Genomic DNA, 22,698 nt, shown 5'->3' with positions numbered 1-22,698 from the left:
GGCCAAGGACAAGGAAGTAGGCTTCAGGCAGAAATCTGACATTAGGTTAGAACAAAGAAGTACTTTCAAACAGGATTATAAGTTTTAGGCTAGAACAAGGAAGTAGGCTTCAGACATGAAAATGACCTTGGGTTAGGGCAAGGAAGTAGGTTCAGATACTTTGGTCATCCTGATAAGCCCTTAGAAACAGTGATCATGGAAGTGTTCACATAATTGGGTTTAATGCCTTGTTTTTTCTTTGACTATTTGTGTTTATTGTATTGCTTGTTCCTTGACTATCTGCATCTATTGTATTGCTAGACCCTCAACCTAGAACTGACCTTAATACATGTATGTAATTAAAATGGTATAAAAGCATAAAGGAGAAGAGGGGATGGGATAGGAGGTTCTAGGGAGGGGAAATGGGGAAAGGGGATGACATTTGTATTGTAAATAAAATATCCAATAAAAATAAATAAAAAATAAAGTAGCAACAAAAGTAATGTTATGGTTAGGGATCACCATATCATGAGGAACTGCATTAAAGGGTTGCAGCATTAGGAAGTTTGAGAACCGTTGCTCTAGAGAGATGGAATGACTACTCCTCTGGATCTTTTGTAAAGGAAAGTATCTGGGACAGTGAACTCAGATGCAGCAGGTGCTGGCAAAGCTCTGAAGTGGTGTGTGTGTGTGTGTGTGTGTGTGTGTGTGTGTGTGTGTGTAGCCACTCCTTGCCACGCACACACAGCCCATTGTTTGCACCTCTCTCCCAGCATCTCCATGTGGCCAGAGATTGATGAACAGCTGAACTGACTTCTATAATTTCATTTGATCCTGGCTAATGTGGCTATTTTCCAAATTAGTATATGGTCTTAAACCAGTTACTTGAGGGATTTTTCCAGAAAGCACTAAGAAGAAATCAATAAGAGAATGTTGCTTCTTTGTGAAGTTATAAGAGCTGGACAAAGGCCTTATGATGTCCATAAACCACTGACAGACATGAGGGTGGGTGGAGGATCTGGACGGAGAGACAGAGAGGTGTCTACAGGAAGTCCTTTAAAGAGTATGTCAGGAGCCTGTTAGGGCCTCCTGGCTCTTTTCTTGCTAAGAAAACCACCAGGTAGTGGTTGTGCCATCAAAATATGGGAATCTTCGTGTCCAGAACACTTAGACTTCACAACAAGCTAATTGGAGGATGTGTGAGTTTCTGAGCTGAATGGCCTAGATTTTTATTCCAAACCAAGTTATAGAATAGAGCCAGGGTTGGAAATTTTGGGGTGCACAAAAGTTCATCTACAGATTACTAGAAAAACCAGGAATATTAAACAGAAGTGACTCCTCAATGGACAGATAAAATACCTGTGTTCCACCCAGAAAGCTGAGTGTTAATGGTCTGGTGACCTCCTGGTACCCGTAGAGGCAGACTTCATCCACTCCTCACCTCCCACCCAAAATGTTTGTTCCAGACTCTCCCTAGACCTTTATCTTTATTTCCCAGTTCATAAACCCATCTTTAGGGAAGATGTCACATGTATTTTATGACCTGCTGACCTCTGTGCTGTCTTGGTCAGAGGCCACATTTTAGAGATGTGTTATGTCTTAATGTCCTGTACCCAAATCTGTATTCATTTGTTCGGGCTGCTGTAAAAAAAGGCAGCAAATTGAAAGGCTTCAAACAAACAAACAAACAAACAAACAAATAAACAAACAAACCTATTTTATCAAAGAGGCTAGAAATGCAAATTCAAGGAGTAGGCAGAGCCATACCCATCTGGAGTTCCAAATCAAATCCTTCTCTTCCTAACTGCTAGTGATTGACAACCTACTTCTCCAGGGACTTCGTTTCCTAACTGTAGCTGGTAATTGATAACTTACTCCTTCAACCAGTGCCCCCATTTCATATGATGATCTCCTGTCTGACTGTTTGGGTCAAAGTTCCCTTTTTATGAGGATGCCAATCACATGGGATTAAGGTCTCCCTAGTGATCACATTTGGAAGTCAGTTTCCCACTGAAGTTACATCATGGGTACTGAAGGATAAAATTTCAACTTCCTTTTTAGATGTGCTTAGTTGTCACAGTTCAACATATGACAGTAGATGGTCATAACAGATGTATGTATGTCTGTGTGACATTAGCCATATCAAGGCAGGAAGCATATCCAACACCAAAAGGTTCCCTCATCTCTTATCTTCCCATAATCCCCCAGTACAGCTTTTGTTCTGAATACAACAGCCTTGCTTCATGTGCATGGCTTTTATTTCATTTATTACCATTAAGAATGAAAATAGAAAGACTATTTTTTAATCATCATCAATTCCAGGAATACTTTTGTCATGGCTGAAGGGGGGGAGGGTTAAAGGATTTTTTAAAATACCTTATTTTAAATTGTGTGTATGTGGTGTGTGTATGTGTGTGTGTGCGCGCAAGTGAGTGCAGTGTCCACAGAGGTCACATTCAATTTGAGGCTAGGAACTGAACTTGCGTCTTCTAGAAGAACAGCATTCACTATATCCACTAAGCCATCTCTCCAGCTCCACAAAGGGATTTTGGAAAACAATATCTAGATAGCATGCTTATACCAAAACACTAGAAGACTAGTAACAACTAGAGCAGCCCCGTGTTTCCAGGGCTGGACTTTGAGCTACTCAGGACAGGACTTTACTAAGACTTCATACTTAAAAACAATGTATTTGAGCTGGGCAATGCACACCTTTAATCTCAGCATTTCAGAGTCAGAGGCAGGTTGACTTCTGAGTTCTAGGCTATCCTGGTTAACAGAGTGAGTTCCAGGACATCCGAGACTACATAGAAAAACCCTATCTTGAAAAACCAAAACCAAAAAGCACAATTAAACAAAATGTTATTCATTCATGTATGTATGTATGTATGTATGTATGTATGTATGTATCTATCTATCTATCTATCTATCTATCTATCTATCTATCTATCTATCTAACTATCTATCTATCTATCTATCTATCTATCTATCTATCTATCTATCTATCTATCTATCATCTATGGAGGCAGGATCTTCCTCTGTAGCCCTGGCTGATCTGGAATTCATAGTTATTGTCTTTTTTCACCCTCCCAGTACTGAAATTATAGGAGTGAGTCACCTTGTTCTAGCTAAAACAGTATACATTTGTGGTTTTAGCCAAATTTTATTTAACTTTGTACCATAAAAACCTTTTGGGAAACTATGCTGCTTTAATTCCAAAACAATTAACTAGGAAGTAGCATGTTTGCCTCACAAATAGCTAAATCTCCAGCTAACAAATGAGTCCTGGATCCAGACAAAGGTCTTTGGATTCTCAGAGTAGTGTTTGGTTCAGCAAATATTTGGTGTGTGACCATTTTGGTCACACCACCACACTGTCTCTGCTCTCAAAAGAATGAATTAATCATCCTTGGAGAAACCTCGGTAAAAAAGATAGTTTTAAAGCAATGTGCTCAAAGAAGGTAAGTGCAAGGTCACTCCAAATGGAGGAGGATTCAGATGCTGAAGGAAAGAATGAACGGGAGATATGCAGAAAAGATGAGCAGAAGAGTCAGGAAACATGGGAGAATGTCAAGCAGGTGACAACACTGGGCCTGAAGAGCAACTCAGGTTGTAGTTGAAGCCGAATCAAAAGCAGGATTGAGGACAGTGAAGAAATCTACGCCAGAATGACAGTGTCTTTCCGGAGGTGGCACACTCGTTCCTCGCAGACTTCTTTGAGACTACGCATGCCCCTGCTATTCTAGGCCGTGCCATGCTATACTCTGCTAATTTTCAGGGAATGAGCCCTCCAGCTCACCTTAGACTCCAGTGTCCCCTATGCTTTAACACCCATCAGTGATGCTTTAGCATATCCCTTGAGTTTATGACATCCGTGAAGGAGATGAGGTGTCGCTGCAGCATTTTAGGGAACGCAGTTTATGGACTTGCATTTGAAGTAACCTTACCTAGAAGAAGTTTGGGAGGTGGGGTTGAGCATGTACATCTGGGGAAGGGCGATCAGTTAAGAGTTTCAACCAATGCAAAGTATGTCCTGGAAGAAGTTGTAGCATGGTAGGGTGTGGGAGGGGAGGAAAGGTCATTCCTGAGAGGTTAGAAGATACAATTGTAAACAGCTGGTGAGTCACTGGAGGCCAAGAGGTGAGATGTGGTTTGCCTTCTCAGCCATCACAGCTATGCTCACACGCTAGCACAAAATTGCTCAGCTGCTTCTAACTCAATGACACACTGAGTTTGGCTTGCAGTCTGAGACACAGAGACTGGAGGACACTAAGGAACCAAGTGAAAAATGAAGGGGCCATTTGTTAATCTAGAAGGGAGAAAATTCCCTATCTCCTCTTTTCCCCATTTCCTACTGCCTTTTCAGGTTCTGGGCAGCATGCAGAAAGAGTACCATCCATTCTTGGATTGAAGATCCCTTGAAAGACCCAAGAAAGCTTCATCAGAGAGGCGGTGATTAAAAAGTTTATTCTAGAGTAGCCTTGCATTGCATATTGAAAATGTGCCTTTAGATATTAGCAGAAGTGCCTGTGATGTTTCACTACACAAGAATGTGCAGAAAGTGTTAACCACAGCCTCACCTATGACTGCTGCCCGAGACTGCTCCCCTTCAGAGAGTGTCCTTCTATGGAGAGTAGCTGAACCTGCTTCCTTGTTCAGTTGTGTGCTGTAAAACCACCTCCTCAGAAAGCAGACCATAAAATAGACATGCCAAGTTTCTAGGCTGCTGGTTGGTCTCACCAGAGCACACAGCCCATCACACCACGCCAGCTCTCTATATGAGTGTCTGTATGTCTGCCCTTTCTTCATTATCTCCTTGCCCCAGACAGATTAAGTCCAAAGCTGTGAAAGTTACAAAAATCAGCTCTTAAAATGCAACTAGGTGTTGCAGAATGGAACCTAATATGCACACAACAAATATTAGTCTCTTTTCTAATTTGGCATTTCTTTGAGATCATGTTTAACTAAGTGGGTGTTGATCTATTCTCGCTGATCGCTACATTTAGTGAGCAATAGTACATCTTAGTGAAGTTGGTACTCCAACCAGGATGTTTCTGTGGTCCAATGTTCCTACATGGAGGGGAGGGGGAGGGGAGGTAGTGAAGCTGCTGTGTGGTTGCAAAATAACATGATTGACTAAAAGAAACAAAACCAGAAACATAGGGAAAGAGTGTGGCCAGAGACTCGATGGCTAAGGAAAGGAGAAGAAGGAAAACTTAGCTCAGAAGATTCCAGAGAAGTCAAAGATTTAGACTAGAATGGGTGAGACAGAAGGCAGAGCCTGAAGCAAGGATTTCACATCAGTCCCGACTTGGTTACTTCCCGGAAGCCCTTTCTTCTGTATTGAATCATTTAGCACCGTCTTTGAAGTTTATGAACTATTCAGACTGGATGAACTCAGTTACAAGTCTGCCCCTTCACTGTGTAGGAATTGACAGAACAAGTACTTTGGGCAAGGATTCTCCATGCATTAGTGAACTTCCTTAGTGGGAGAGGTGGCACATGCTATGTAGGCTGAATTAGGCTACCCTGTTGCCATGACAGTCTATGGCTATACTACCCTGAATGTGCTGGATTTTGTCTGTGCTCAGGGCCTCGGCTCTTATGGAGAGAAATGTCTGGCTTCAGGACAATTGGGCTAAAGGGCTACTGTTCATCTGCTAACCTTGGCACAGTTGATACTTTGGGCAGGCTAGGTCTCTTGTGGCTTACTTTGTGTATCATAGATGTTTAATAATACCTTGGCTTCTGCCAAACACATATAGAGAAGGTAATTGTACCTCGGTTTCCAAGGTAGCTCAGAGAGCAACTGAGCCATTAGCAACTGGTCTCCTTGCTCTGGAAAAGCAATTTCTCTGAGAATCCCAAGAAGACTTTTCCAAGTTATTTGGTAAGGAAAGAGCGGAGTTGATGGGGCAAAGAAGAGGAAAAAGAGATGGGGTCTAGAGAGGGAAGCAGGCAAAGGAAGAGAAAGTGTCACTGATGAAGGGGTGACATGTGGCTCTATGTGCTCATGACCCCAGGCTGTAGCTCCCACACAAACCTGAGGGCTATGTCGAAAATGAGCCACTCTTCTGTGCCATAGCAGAGGCCAAACTTGCTCTTTAAAACAACAACAACTATCCTCGTCCTTCATACCAGGTTCTATGTGCCTTGAGCTGTCAGAGAACCCCACGTATGTTCTCAATGCCCCCCTCTCTGAAAGCCAATAAGGAAGGTGATACTATCAGCCCTATTTTGTAGATTAAGATATTGAGGGTCAAGGAGAAGTTGAACTCTTACAGGTGCACACACAAGATTTGGTTGTGGCATCTGTTTGTTTGTTTGTTTGTTTGTTGTAGTTTTAACTGAGGGGCTGGGGATGCAACCCAGAGCCTGACATAGGCTAACATGTGCTCACTGTGGAACTATACCTCTCACTCCAGAAGAAGGATTTGAGTGAGACTGACTGGCCGACCTCTGAGCAAAAGGGAGGAATGCTCCAGCCTAGATGGTCTTATAGACACGGAGCACAGAATTCTTCCTGTGCTTCATTTACATTAGAGTGGGTGAGGTGAGGGGCTCCATCTCCTGTTGCAACCCAGGCACAGGTGGATCTCTGTGCCTCCAGCTTTGGAAGCAGGACTGACCTTGAACCCAATGCTGGTCTGCTTTGGAAAGGCAGCTGGCTCCTGTGCTGTCATCCCACTCTCCAGCTGGTACATTACCTTGTCTATTCATCTCCTCTCTCCCTTGGCCTGTGGGTCATCAGGCTACTCGATAGCACCTTGGCCAGAGACTCAATGGCTAAGGAAAGGAGAAGAAGGAAAACTTAGCTCAACTTTTGTTACCCGAGGCGGCAGCTGAAACCAATGCCCACAAAGGGAGTTTTGTGTTTCCCATGAATTTAAAATGTTCCCGTCACTCATGCTACCAAATGTCCTAAGCTGGTGATTAAAGAAAGAATGTCATCATTGTGCAAGCAGAGGAGTTTGGGAGGAAAAGATCATAGACCACATTTAGCACATTAAAACCTTAACATCGAGGCTTGCAAGGAGAGAGCACTCTTCATCCTTGCTCCTGCCTTGATTGGCAGGTAAAGGAGATGTATGGGAAAAAGACAGCCATGGAAAGGCTGCAGATCTTCAGGGGTCTGAGTCACAACTTCACAGCCTCTGTGTAGTTTCTTCTCCTCTGAAGCCTTTATTTTGCTTTTTCTAGTTTGACTCAGGTGCATTAAAAAACAAAACAGAACAAAACAAAAAAAAAGTGTTCTTAAAATCGAGATGCTGAGGGTGACCCATAGGAAGACCAGCAGTCTCAACAAACTTGGACCTCCCCCCACCCCCAAGAGTTTTCAGACACTGAGCCACCAACCAGGCAGCATACAGCAGCTGATAAGAGGCCCCTGACATATATACAGCAGAGGACTGCCATGTCTGGACTCAGTGGGAGAAGAAGCACCTAATCCTGGAGAGACTTGAGGCCCCAGGGAGTGGGGAGGTCTGGTGGGGTGGAAGGTTTGGGGACATCCTCTTGGGGATAGGGGAGGAGGTATGGGATGAGGAACTGTCAGAGGGTAGATTGGGAGGTGGGTAACAACAGAATTGTAAAAAAGATTAAATAAAATAATAATAATAATAATAACATTGAGAAGCCCTTTGGCCAGAAAGGTACAGGCAGATTAAAAACAACTGTTGAGAGATCACTGGCTCCTCATAGGCTTGGTTAATGGAGGGAGGGCTTTTGATAAATTAAAAAGAAACTTATTCCTTAAAAGAGAAAACAGGTGTCCTTTTAAACCTTTTTCCATTTTTCTCTCTCTTTTTTCTTATTCTTTTCCTTTTAAAATTTACTGCCTCACCGAACTTGGAGCTCTTTTACTGTTTTACCAGTGGTCTCTGGACCAGATATTTCTAGATTCTTGGTATCCAATTCAAAGAATGGAAGAAACATACACAAATGTGTGTGCATAGTAGCAAGGGTTTTTATTTGAAAGCAAAACAAAACCTAGGCAAGATTTTCTGCATGAAAGCACCAAGACTTCCTCAGGAGCTCCTGGCTACTGGCGAGAGCTTCCTCATCGTGGATCCAGGATTTGGTCGCTAGGCATGGAGTGAGAGGTCTTCTGTTTTGATTGACAAGCTTGAGTTATGGAAACCTGTTGTCTTAGTTAGGGTTTTACTGATGAGAACATGACCAAGGCAACTCTTAAAAAGACAACATTTAATTGGGGCTGGTTTACAGGTTTAGAGATTCAGTCCATTATTATCAAGGCAGAGGCATGGCAGCATCCAGGCAGGCATGGTGCAGGAGGAGCTGAGAGTTCTACATCTTCATCTGAAGGCTGCTAGCAGAATACTGACTTCCAGGCAGCTAGGATGAGAGTCTTAAAGCCCACACCCACAGTGACACACCTACTCCAACAGGACCACACTACTACAACAGAGTCACTTTTAGTAGTGCCACTCCCTGTGCTGAGCATATACAAACCATCACACCTTTGTTCACTAGAAAGGACTCTTCTCCATGATGCATCTTATTTTAATAAAATTCATGCACAACCATGCATAGAGATATGCTGCTAAAATTCTTTCCCAGGGAGAAACACAAATGACATAAATTCCTCCTTTTAGGTTAATCCCAGCACTTGGGAGGCAGAAGCAGGCAGATTTCTGAGTTCGAGGCCAGCCTGATCTACAGAGTGAGTTCCAGGACAGCCAGGGCTACACAGAGAAACCCTGTCTTGAAAAACAAACAAACAAACAAAAATAAAAGAAAAAAAAGGAAGGGTCTAATGACAAGGGCACAATTCTTCCAAAGTTCACTCTGTGAGTTGACTGGGTGTCTGAGTGTTCCTCCCTGCCACAGGAAAGACCTGGAAAGCCTTTACCTAGCAGAAATGATAGCTTCCCTGGATCCCTCCCCCTTCCCCTCTCCCAGTATTCCATTCCCTGACTGTATACTATAGTCTCTCCCAGAAGCCACATGCAATTAAGGTAGAACTGTGTACAGCAGGTGGTTGGGAGAAGTTGAATACTCAGATGAGGGTCTGGTGACCCTCCCCACCCTTCCAAGAGAAGATGTAAACAGTTAACAACTCTGGTAGGGATGATCCTTTGACAGGAGGGCACAGCTGAACTCCCAAGGATGACAGTTGCTTGACTCTTGAGATAATCATTGACAATAGCATAGGATGATTCAATTCTCTCTAAAAGTTCATTCACAGGACATAGTTTGCTTTACTGCGCATGGGTTGAAAACTAGCCCAGGCTAGAAGAGGCTACTACTTCACTGTATTCCAGGATGCTTCAGGAAGCATTTGGCTATGAAAAAGGAGTTTTTAGGTGTCAGTAAACACTATAGGCCAAAGTGACCTGAGTGCTTTGGTTTGGGCTGTGTGTATGTGTGTAGCTTGACACACAGGGGAGTCTTAAGTTGCTAAGTGCATTGTTGGTAAAGATGTGTGTATGTAACTCAAGTTAAGAGGGGTCCCCAATCGCTAAGCTTTTCCTACACTTGCCTATCCCATTACTGTGAAAGGAAGACTGACCGTTCTCAGGCCTGGGGATGTAACTTGGTTAACAGTATGCTTGCCAAGCATGCACAAAGCCCTGGCCTTAGTCCCCCATATTGTATAAAGCAGATGTGGTGTTGCATGCCTGTGATCCCAGCATCCAGAGGTGGAGACAGGAGAATCAGAAGCTCAAGGTGATCCAGGACTACACAGAAGGTTTGAGATCAACCTAAGATCTGCAAGCTTTTCTCTCAGCACACCAAGTCATCCTGGCTTGTAACCTAGAAGAGCACTGAAAGCCTGCTTCCAAGCCTCGGATGAACTTTGCCTTAGTCGAGGGGCGATTCTGTTTCATTTCTGAGGTCGAAAGTGAAACGAGACGTGAGAGTTCTGAATTTCTTTTTTCATTTTAGTCTCGGAAACTAAAAAAAGTAAAATTTCAGTCAACCATGGCATGTTGACCTGCAGTGAGACCAGGCACTTCCTCCCATGCTGAGGCTGGACAAGGCAACCCAACTGGAGGAAACGGTCTCTAAAGCAGGGAAAAGAGACAGAGACAGTCCCTGCTCCCACTGTTTGGAGTCCCAGAGGAGCAGGGCAGTGATGGCACATACCTTTAATCCTAGCACTTGGTAGGCAGAGGCAGGTGGATTCTGAGTTTGAGGTCAGTCTGGTCTATAGAGTGAGTTCCAGGATAGCAGGACTAAACAGAGAAATCCTGTCTTGGGGGGAAAAAAAGTCTCAGAGGAAGACAAAGCTACATAACTGTAACATACATGAAGAAGGCCTAGGTTAGTTCTATGCGGGCTCCCTGGCTCTGAAAAGAAACAGAAGAGGAGTGGATGGGGGTAAGGGAGGAGGCAGAGAGAAGGTATGGGGGAGGGAATACCAGAGGAGGGAGGAAAAACTGCAGTCAGAGAAAGAAAGGAAGGGAGGAAGGAAGGAAGAGAGAAAGAAGTCAAGAAATATATTTATATATATTTTTAAAAGTAAAATTTCTCTTTTATACTTTTTTTTCTTTAAAAACTGTGCATGCTATTACTCCTTTTCTAACAACAACAAAAGGAACAGATTTTTTAAGCACACTGAAAGAAGGCAGATGGGCTGGGCAGTTACTAGAGTAACACCTGCAGCTTAGAGCCAGGGGCCATGAGCAGCAAGGGGCAGGATGTCTTCCTATGCTCTGCTGAAGTTGCTTTATCTATACCTTCCAGGCATGGACTACACACCTGGAAGGAGGCCAGTCTAGACTAGCTGCTGTGCACCACAGAGGTCACAGGATAACAGGCTGCATTCACAGTGACACTAAACTTCTAGAACATCTAACGTTTTAAAATCATGAAATGGCTCAAATAACTGCAGAATACAGGGAAGGCCATTAGTTAGAGACAAGAAATGAAGCAAGGCAAGAGAATGCATGCAGAAAGAATACACTTCTAGGGGAGGAAGCAGGTCATAGGAAGAGGAAAACTATAGTCACTCAGTAGCAAGGGGCTACAATGTCATAAAAGGTTCAGGGGTTGTTTGCACAGCCCGGGCTTTCTTACATGTACTCTACATGTTGTGTGTAGTTCTACATACAATTTCACATATACATGTCTCATTAACATCTTAAATCTCTATGAAAAGTTGAGCACTTCAGGATTACAATGGGTCTTGGGTCATACACTCTGGAGTGCCTCTCTGCACCAGTGACTGCAGCTGGCTCTAGTTGGCTTCAGCAGGGTGTTTCCAGTTTTCCTCCCTGCCCTCTCATTTTCCTCAAATGCCGATGTTGCAACCATTGTGTAAGTTCTTCCCTGGCTCACCATCAGGCCTGTTCTCCTTCCTCATCGCAGGTAATAATATGGTAGAAGGAGAGAACCTATTCACACAGCTTGTCTTGTGACCTTCTCAGGCACACTGTGGTGCATGCACACTATGGTACAGGCACATTGTGGTACGGGCATTAGAGATCATGGGTGAACATGCACACACAGGTGGATAGATAGATAGATAGATAGATAGATAGATAGATGACATTTAAAACAAATGTGGTGGTATATTAATATCCATAATCTCATGTCTTGGGAAACTGAGGTAGAGCAGCCTCAGGTAAGTAGCAAGATTTCTGACTTATGATAAATGAATGATTGAACAAATAAAAAGGTAAATAAATAAATAAATAAATAAATAAATATTTAACACCTATGATGGCACTTTCCCTGTGTTTTTGAAGACCCCCAAACTCGGGAGACCCTTACTCAAGTCTCAGGAAATCACGACCACCCAAAAATCACAAGAAACCATACCTGGATGCAATCAGCAGAGGTTAATTGGGGAGAGTTGGCTAGCTAACGGTCAAAACTGCTCGTCCAGGCAGGAACAGAATTTTGACAAAAGGCCAGCAAGCTGAGGGTTTCTTTGTTTTTTGTTTTTTGTTTTTTTTAGCATGGGGTGGGGAAAGGAAGGAATTTTCACACGGTTACACATGATTGGTTGTTTTACAAATTTTGAAAATTTTTTTGAGGGAAAACCTCAAGGGGCGAGGTAACCAAGAACAATGGAACATTTCAGAGGAACCCACCCTAAATGATTTAGAGCCACGTGAAAATCACTCTGCATACTCATTCTTCTCAAAAATGTAGTTTTACCATGTCACTGTGCCCTACCCTGTCATTACCAACTATCTCAGGTTAACTATTTCTCACTTGTCATAGCCCCACCCTGAGGCTTGAGGAATGTTAATCCAGCAAGTGTCCTCTGATTCAGGGATAATGCCCTCCACCTGGAATGTGTCCCGAGGCAGTGAAAGCCTGAAATCTTACATCCAGTTCGGCTTTCTGGAACTTGCATTCTTTTGCTCAGGTTTAGGGTAAAGAAAAAGCCTATATACATATATTTCATAAAATGGTCTTTATAATTTTCACTCTACATTTTGAACAAAGGCCTATTTTTTTTTTAATTTTGCACTGCAGTACACAAATTATTTAGCTTGTCCCATCCATCCTTGGATAGGCTAGAGATCATATTTTGAGAAGTGAGAGGTCATCAGCACATTCTGAAGCCAAAGGCCGCTTGTGGTTGCAGATTGTACTGTCTGCTGGTTCTATTTCTCATCTCAGGCCTTCCTCAAAGGTGCACACACACATCAGAGGATTGTTTCTATGGCTTATCAGTAATGACAACATCTGTCTAACTTTTACAGAATACTTTGGTCTTGTACTTTAGTCTATATGATATGAATTATAATATTCCCAGTCAGGCTTTCAGAAGACAACTCTCTTTCCTAGACTCTTCTTTCCTTTCAAAGACTAAGGGTTACCAGCTAGCCCCTCTGCTCAAGTTGGAATGTGTCCCGCCTCCAAAGACTCTATAAGTGACATCCTCTATCAAATAACCAACATTAACATTGTGGATGCTCAGTTCTGAACAGAAACAAATTTCCTGCTTCCACCAAGCAAAGTAGATTAAAGCCACTGTGAAGGTATTCTTCTCAGAATGACATGAGACAGGCTCAGTCTTGTTTATGAAATTAAAAAGGATGAGTGGTAGACAGCCTTTGGGGCTGCTTAGGCAAGAATCTGACATGGAAGCCTGGCAGTGGTGGTGCACGCCTTAATCCCAGCACTTGGGAGGCAGAGGCAAGCGGATTTTTGAGTTCGAGGCCAGCCTGGTCTACAGAATGAGTTCCAGGACAGCCAGTGCTACACAGAGAAACCCTGTCTCAGAAAAACAAAACAAAACAAAACAAAACAAAACAAAACAAAACAAAACAAAACAAAACAAAATCTGACATGGGCCAAGGACAAGGAAGTAGGCTCCAGGCAGGAATCTGACATTAGGCTAGAACAAAGAAGTAATTTCAGGCAGGAATCTAAATCTTAGGCTAGAACAAAGAAGTAGGCTTCAGACATGAAAATGACTTTGGGCTAGGACAGGGAAGTTGGCTCAGATACTTTGGTCATCCTGATAAGCCCTTAGAAACAGTGATCACGGAAGTGTTCAAGGAATTTTCTTTATTGCGTTGCTTGTTCTTTGACTATTTGTGTTTATTGTCTTGCTTGTTCCTTGACTATTTGCATCTATTGTATTGCTAGGCCCTCAACCTAGAACTGACCTTAATACTTGCATGTAATTAAAATGGTATAAAAGCAAAAAGGAGGAAAGGGGATGAGATAGGGTATTTCTAGGGTGGGGAAATGGGGAAAGGGGATGGCATCTGAAATGTAAATAAATAAAATATCCAATAAATTTTTTTTTTTTAAAAAAAAAGAAATGCCAGCATAGAGGCAGTGTGTGTTTCCTTCAGAGCCACTGTCCTTCAAGGGGCACCCACTGGGGTGGTTGATGCTAGTGCAGGCTGTATTCCTACCAGTGTCTTGAGGACCCTGCAGTGTTCCTTCTGCTTCTCTTGTAATGGTTACAGCCTTCATCATCATTCCGTGATCCAGGGAGAAAGACATGCATGCCAGAATTTCCAGGAAAAGCTCCATGCATGGTTCTGCTTGGCTAGTCTCTCACCAGTCTCAATTAAGTTATGTTAAAGGCTGATTGGCTTAAAAGGTTATTTAAACTGATTACTTTAACAAAGGGGAAGTCAGTCTATTGATGCATTTCCTTTTGTATTTTATTTTTTGATGATGGGAATTTAACACATAGGCTTAACTATGCTAGGCAGGTGTTTTACCACTGAGCTATAACCCCTAACCCCCTCTCATTTTAAATATAAAGAAAGAAGTTCTTTCTCTTATTCTTCTGGGAAATATGAGGGAGGGGTCTTTTCAACATGCCTATCTAGTGACAGAGTTGGGCCTGATCCTTGATCATGTATAGTACTGTCTTATGATACCATTTAAGAAGTTTGTGCATCAATACTTTATCTCCTTCTAGACACTAAGTTTCCAAAGGCCAAAAATAGTGTTCTGTCAGTGCTATAACACTTAGCTTAGTGCTGTTAAAGAGCAAAAATTTTAAATTGAATTTGAAGATTTTAATTGACTTTCCTCTTTTATCATGTGTATGTGTGTGCATGTTTGTGTATGTATTTGAATGAGTATGGATAAGGGTGCACATGTCTGTGTGTTTGTATGTTTAGAGGCCAGAGGACAATCTCAAGAGTCATCCTCCGGATTGTTGTCCTTAAGACAGAGACTCTCATTGGCCCAGAGTTCCCCAATTTGGTCAGACTGCTAGCCATCCCTGAAATTATAAGCATGCACCACCACACTGGCTTTTTACATGAGTTCTGGAACTTGAACTTGAGTCCTCATGGTTGTGAACGAGGCACTTTACCCACCCAGCTCTCTCCTCTCCTCTCCTCCTCTCCTCTCCTCTCCTCTCCTCTCCTCTCCTCTCCCCTCCCCTCCCCTCCCCTCCCCTCCCCTCCCCTCCCCTCCCCTCCCCTCCCCTCCTCCTCCTCCTCCTCTCCTCCCCTCCCCTCCCCTCCCCTCCCCTCCCCTCCCCTCCCCTCCCCTCCCCCCCTCCCCTCCCCTCCCCTCCCCTCCCCTCCCCTCCCCTCCCCCCCTCCCCTCCCCTCCCCTCCCCTCCCCTCCCCTCCCCTCCCCTCCCCTCCCCTCCCCTCCCCTCCTCTCCTCTCCTCCCCTCCTCTCCTCTGGCTTTGTTTCTGATTATAGAATTGTCTGGTGCTGTTTCACTTCCTGCGATGAACAAATGAGTCAGGCAGAAGTTGGGTTTTTTTTTTTTGCATAATTATAAAGAGCTGTTTATAATTGGTTGTGTCAAGGTTACTTTTTTGTACGACAAGGATGAGAGACAGAACTACAGAGAAGTAACTGGCTGGTTGCCACAGGAATCTTGTCCTAGTTAGAGTTAATAGCTGCGATAAAATACCTTGACCAAAAGCAGCATTGGGAAGAAAGCGTTTATTTCACTTCCACATCCACATCACAATACCTCATTGAAGGAAGTCAGGGCAGAAGTCTGGAGGCAGAGGCCGTGGAGGAGTGCTGCTTACTGGCTTGTTCCCCAAGGCTTGCTCAGCCTGCTTTCTAAGGCTTTCCCTCCTGCCCAGGAGTAACACAATGGGCAGGGCCCTTCCACAATGTTAATCAAGAAAATGCCCCATAGGCCTGTCTTCAGGCCAATCTTATGGAGGCATTTTCCCAATTGAGGTTTCTTACTCTCAGATGACTCTAGTTTCTGTCAAGTTGACAAAAACAAAACAAAGTAAAGAAAATAAACAGACAAAAACCCCAAACCCAAAATTTCTGCCCTACCTCCCCCCGACCCCTCCCCCAAAAAACAAAACTAGCCACCACAGTACTTTAGGCTATGCCTTTTCCATACAAGAGGATACAATAGAGGGAATTTCATTATCATGTTAATTGAATATGGCCTGTTTAGGATATTTGCTGGTGCTTAATTTCAGTTTGGTGAAGGAAGTTGACATGAATGACTCCAGTTTGAATTTCAGTCTGGTCCTGCTGAGTCTGGTGTAGGACCTTAATCCAGAACAGTGTTCCATAACTGTGCTGGCAACAATGAAGATATTCTAGAGACACTTGATCTACTCCCTTTGTCTATCGGATTGCTGAAACAATGGATCACAAGAAATTGGAAAGTCTGCCCAGAATTTTGTGCTTGGGAAGGAAAAAGGCTGAAGCCAGAGGAGGAGCTTGTCTTCCAGGAAGGGATTTCACAGCTCTCCAGGAAGGAGAGACTAGAGCTGAGGCAACAGTGATGGGCTTGTCCACACCTTGGCCAGGACTGTTTATATATGCACAATTGTTGCCTTCTGTTTAAATCTACTGCTCACTTCATATTCATTGGGGAATATGTGTGGAGGGAGAGAGTCATTAGACTTCTTTGTTCCTTTACTCAGTATGAATTAGGACTGGGGAGCAGGTGGTCTTTGAGGTTTCAAAAGCCTCCACCATTCCCAGTTAATTCTCCCTGCCTCATGCTCAGGGATCAAGATGTGAGCTCTCAGCTTCTGCCCCAGTGCTATGCTTGCCTGTGGCCATGCTACCCTCACCCCCAATGATGCTCATGTACTCTGACCCTCTGTAACTGTCAGGCTCCAATATTTTTTTTCTTCTATATGTTGCTTTCATCATAGTGTCTTATCACAGCAACAGAAAAGTAAAACAGTGACTAAGCTCGTTAGGGATTCAACAGTTCAGGCTCTGACCCTGACAATTCAGACCATACTGCTGTAACTTCAATGAAACAATAAAAAAACTTAGCTAAGGACTGTAAGTATACCAGCCATGCTCATATGTATACTTATACATATATAAGCATATGTGTTTACTTTGCATTTACAGTGATATACATGAAAAAAAACTATTACCAAAGTGCAAAGCAAAACTCACAGACTAAGAGAGACAGTTACTTTAGATTGCCGTGTGTGCGCGTGCGCACACGTGTACCCACTCACTTGTGTGCAGCAATGCAGGCAAGTGCACTTTTTGTGGGTTCTGAGGACTGAACTCATGTTGCCAGGCTTTAGAAGTGAGCACATTTATCCACCCAGCCATCTCACCAGCCCTAGATGCATTTGTTGTGACGTGACCAAAGTTTTCCTTTAAATAAAACCGATACACTAATATAACCCCCAAATCTCAGACTTCTGTGTGTTAGGATGTCTTCAACTGATAACAATAACCTTGATGCCATACCATGTAGGGCTGTGGGGGGTGGACTGCGTCCAAGGGAGATTCAAGGCTCTGGGTGCCACCTTAGCACTGATTTCACTTCTAGATAAACACCCTGTCACTTCTATAATTTTAGAAAGACTGGAGTTTGGAAAGATCCATTTCTGCTTTTAATAATTGATTTCCTATGCTACATACCCATCACTTGCTTTTTAGCGAGGCTTGCAGTTTCTTGATGAAATCTAGACATGACAACTTCACTAAAAGAAACTTCTAAATAGGCCTTTTGTGTGAAGATTTGGCTGGCTGGATTTCAGGCTCCCGGTGTACTGTTTGCTGTCATGGTATTAGAAACTGAGGTTTCATGTGACATTCTTGTTGTGGCCTCTCTGTTGCCTCTGAGCCTCCCTAGAGGCTGCTTAAGTGGTCTCCAAGGACTTATTAAGGAGTTCTCTAGGGTTCATTACCCAGTCATTACTCAGCTGCCCTGTAGATGTGGTGGTGACCTGTGGGGTTTCTGTGCTTGTGGAATGAGCCTGTGCTCTGGAGCTGGGTCTTCTTCAGTGCCCCTCACTATTTTTTTTTGTTCTGTTTGTCCACCTCAGGTGAGACTGGAAGTGTTCTTAGAAATTATTTAATTCCCATCCCAGGGTTTCTACCCTGACTTTGGTTATTAGTTCCCAGATGAAAGACACACACACACACACACACACACAGAGAGAGAGAGAGAGAGAGAGAGAGAGAGAGAGAGAGAGAGAGAGAGAGAGAGAGCTTTTATATTTATAATAAACAACACAAGAGCTGGGCAGCTGCATGCCCTCCATGCTGTTAGAATCTACATTCCTATTGATAACCCTGAGTTATTACTTATTATTTATTATGTTTCATCTGGGCTGCTCTTAGCTCCAATTGGGCAGCCACTAGGGCCATAGTCTCTTGATTCTTAACCCATGACCACTTCTTTTTCTCTTCTCCTGCACCTTCTTTTTCTCCTTGTGGTCCCTTTTGACCTCAAGCCTCAAAACCTAAACCCCACCTATGTATCTTCTGCCCAGCTATTAGCTGTTGGCATCTTTATTCACCACTCAGAATTAACTTGGGAGCAGGGTCACAGGGGCTAAGTACAGACTCTAGGTATTTGGGCACACACTTAGTAATACAATAGACAGTAAAAGGCAAAACCTCCATGTGGAAGGCTGTTGCTGTCATTCCTTCTTCCACTCAGTTAGCCACTATGTTCTCTTGAGGACAGGCCTCACTGAAGAACAGAATATTCTGGACATATTGCAAAATGGCAGCTGAGTGTGGACTATAGTCCTAGCACTCAGAGGCTGAAGCAGGAGAATGGAAAGTTTATGGTCAGCCTGGAGTGTACAAGAAATTGTGAATGAACGAATGAATGAATGAATTTAAGTAAAGTGGCTCTGTCTCCTGCTGAATGCATTTCCTTTGACCTTCACTGTGAGAACATACTAGGGCCACTGAAAGTAAAACTCAAGAACATCTTTACAGTCACCCAAATTCATGAGTTTGTTCTGCAGTGCTGAGAATGAACCTAGGGCCTTGTGCATGCTACTTGGGCTTCTTCTACTGAACTACATCTCTGAAACCATTAATTTACTTTTTAACATGAGAAAGAACACACAAAACTTATTATATGCCTCACTTATGAAGGTATCAGGCTCAGAGACAGTGAAGTTGTTTGGTCCCTATGTAGAGTTTGGGGTCCTGGGGCAAGCAGAGATGGTCCAGCCTGAGAAAGCAGAGTGGGCTTTGGTTATCAGCACAAGGGTGTCTCATGGTGCAGATCAAGGTCCCCAGGCAGCATCCACCTGCTGTCATCTCTGCCTGGTCCTATGATGTCTTCTTCCTATGGAAAGACCGGTCTGTGTTATGCAGACAGGTGGTTTAATTTCATCCTTGGTCATCATTCCTCAGAGCACAGGCTGTGGGATGCATTTTAAATTTGGACCCCCAAAAGCAATGACAGAAGCTGGCAAATGCTTCCTGGGGACTTGAATCATCTAAGATAACTGATACTCTGGACACCCATGTAGCGGCTTCTCAGTCTTCTCTCTGCTGCTGGAAAAGTCTGAAGTCCATCTTCATCTGTTTCCCCAGGTTATAACTCAATGATCCATACTGAGCCTCTGACAGCCAGACTGAAGCAGTGCATGTTTTCCTAACTGGTACTGGTTTATTTGGACGTTTCTCCTCTCGAGATATTACTTTGTTCTTTCTAACTCCCTTTATCATCCACTGTCTCTTTAAGTCAGTAGCAGATAGAAAGATTGGTTTTTATTTTGTAAGCAGTCTTCTTGTTGGTGAGCACAAGAGATAAATTCCAAAGTATTAGGCTATACCAGAAAGGAGAAGGCTCCCCATTTACTTTTAATGTGACCTATGTAAGTTGGATTTTAGAGATAGCTACGCACATATCCTCCTGTATTGGCCTCCTGAGTGGTAGAGGACAACTGGGTACCACCAGGCTGGGGTAGGCTTGAGTTAGAGAGACCAAGGGCCTGGTTAGGGACCACACCAGCTGCCTTCATGTTTTCTTCTGACCCTCAGGCTATTTTCAATGACAGGGATGATTGTCAACCAGCGTAGAAATCACTGTTGATTCTTGAATGAGGCAGAATGCAGGCTAATTGACAGGAGGTCTCCGTGTGGAGAGTAAATAAAAGCTTGAGTGAATGTGTATTGTTGACGTGTGTGCATGGCTCTGTCAAGGACCCCAATACCTCAGACCCATGAGAATGGCAACGCCTTCCCTGAGACAGGCTCAGGCTCAGGCTCAGGCTCAGGCTCAGGCTCAGGCTCAGGCTCAGGCTCAGGCTCAGGCTCAGGCTCAGGCTCAGGCTCAGGCTCAGGCTCAGGCTCAGGCTCAGGCTCAGGCTCAGGCTCAGGCTCAGGCTCAGGCTCAGGCTCAGGCTCAGGCTCAGGCTCAGGCTCAGGCTCAGGCTCAGGCTCAGGCTCAGGCTCGGCCTCAGGCTCAGGCTCAGGCTCAGGCTCAGGCTCAGGCTCAGGCTCAGGCTCAGGTCAGGCTCAGGCTCAGGCTCAGGCTCAGGCTCAGGCTCAGGCTCAGGCTCAGGCTCAGGCTCAGGCTCAGGCTCAGGCTCGAGATGTGGCAAGACCTTTCCCTGGTCTGAGGATGAATGTTGACAGTGTGTATAGTTGATCCCTTTATCAACCATTGCTTTCTCTTTCCAAATGGCTGTAGCCTAAGACTTTTCTCCTATAAACCCCACTCACCCACACACCAGCTAACCATCACTTCGTTCTGTGTATAATACATGTACTGGGTTTCTGGGCTGCTAGTGCAGCTCCTTCAAGGGTATGGGCTACCAGAGCCCAGTTTTTCTGTAGGTGTGTCTGTCATATCTTCATCATCTATAGCTCCAGTCAGGCTAATCCCCAAACCATGCAAGTCACAGCATCCCTGACAGTGATTCCTATTCTTTCTACTTACTATTGCAGGTAGTTTTGGTTTATCACTAGATAATTCATCCAATTATTTATTGTTTTTCTTACTCCCAGCTAGAAGAAATTTTCCAAAGGTGGGGAAAAATGATCCTGATTTCTTTTCAAATTTATCTGGTGCTGCAAAATAAATTATTCTGAATCTTCATGGATAATACAAGAAATATTTATTATTTCAGTGTCTGAGTCAGGCATCAGTTGCATAGCTGGCTCCGTCTCTTAGTCAGATGAACTCAAAGCGTGGCCAAGAGTGTAGACATCTCTAGGCCTATCTTGGGGAGCATCCATCTGTGTCAAGATTCACTCATGTGGTTTTGGCAAGCCTCCAGTTCTTTCTGGCTATTCTAGATAGCAATCCCTTGCCACACAGGATTCTCTGTGGGGATGCTCTCAATATGGAAATTGGCATCTCTCAGAGGGAAGGGAAAGAGAGAGAGAGAGAGAGAGAGAGAGAGAGAGAGAGAGAGAGAGAGAGAAAGTCACAAAATTGCTTCATAAGCTAACTTTGGAATTGGCATTTTTATCACATTTGCTGTGTTCTGTTTGCTAGAATGAATCACTAAGTCCAGCCCACACTCAAGAAAGAAATGCACAAGGATATGAATGCCAAGAGGCAGATGCCATTCAGATTTTCATTAAGGTTGCCAATCATAGGTTGGTAATTATTGCTCCTTAGCCCAAAACAAAGGTTCCAGATATCGGTTATGAAACTGTAGTAAAGCTCTTGTATGGAGGTAGATTTAGCTGGATGTCCTGAAGAGGAGGAAAGGTAGAGTCTGGAGACAGTGGTAATGAGATAAGAGAGGTAATGCCCTGAGTTAGTAGTAGCTCCAGGGAATCCAGGAAACCTACAAGCACTGGTTTCCTGTGTGGAAGCATCCTTCAGCACAACAGTATTTCTGATGAAATGAGTTTGCAGGCTTGCTTGGGGCTGTTACATGGCTAACACTGTAGCATCTGGAAATGTCTAGAACTTCAAGGTCTCTTAAATGACCAACCAACAAACAAACAAACAAAAAACAAAAAAACCCCTCTGGAACCACCTGCCTTTGGTTGGGCATGGTTTTGGACAGTGAGCTTTACAGTAGTGATTGTGTTTGAGCAAGAATCACACAAATTTCCTAAGCAATTTTTGGCAGATTTTGCCATTGAAAGGTAAAAGAGGCCTTGATAGATGCTAGTTTCAGGAGTGTTGCCATCCTGACAGATGGGTACAACCTAATCCACCAATTGTTGATCGATGTGGGAGGGCCCAGCCCACTGTGAGCAGTGTCACCCCTGGTCATGAGAGGTAGAAAGGTAACTGAGTGTGAGCCTGGAAGCGAGCACATAAACAGTGTTCCTCTGTAGTTCCTGCTTCAGCTCCTCCTCCAGGTTCCTGACTTGGGTTCCTGCCCCGACTTCTCTTGGTGATGGAGTGTGACCTGGAAACATAATATGAATTAAACCCCTGTTTCTCCAGGTTGGTTTTGGTTAATTCGATATCACAGCAACAGAAAGTAATACCTACCGACTTCATGCTTTCTATTTTATATATAACCCATTTTTATGATCACAATTTAAGGAGTCCAATTAGTGCTGCAGATATGGTTGTGGGGCTATCCACTAGAGCATGGGAGGGCCTATCTCCTAAAATTAGCACAGTGATTCTTGGGTTCTAGAATGTGAACTGAGGGTTGGAAGAGCATATACCTCTAAACCACAGCAGAAGGTTAGAACTGAAAGCAATTTTTGTTTCATCTTGTTTCTGAGTTTGGCTCTTATGTATTTATTTCAGGCTGATATTGAACTTGCCATATAGCCAGAGATGACCTTAAACTTCCGGATCCACTTCTTTTCTTCTACCTTATGAGGTCTTGAATTAGACCAGATATATTGAATTCAGAAAAATTATGTATTTCTGTCTTGGCATTGTTAATATTTATTATTTATGTGTAGGAGAAAACACATGCACGACTGTGGCATGCCTGCCTGGCATACTGAACTTCTAAATCAGAAGAGCAGAGCACCATGCTCCTGAAGTCAGAGCACACCCCACATCTCTTTTCTTGTGCATCTTCCACATAGAGACCCTGGTGGCATGAGCACTCACTGTCCAACCCGAGGTAATGTGCCAACCAATCAAGGTTGATAGGCTTTTAC

The sequence above is a fragment of the Arvicanthis niloticus genome, chromosome 1, assembly GCF_011762505.2.
Source record: "Arvicanthis niloticus isolate mArvNil1 chromosome 1, mArvNil1.pat.X, whole genome shotgun sequence".
Taxonomy (NCBI): domain Eukaryota; kingdom Metazoa; phylum Chordata; class Mammalia; order Rodentia; family Muridae; genus Arvicanthis; species Arvicanthis niloticus.
Note: the sequence above shows the minus strand (reverse complement) of the source record.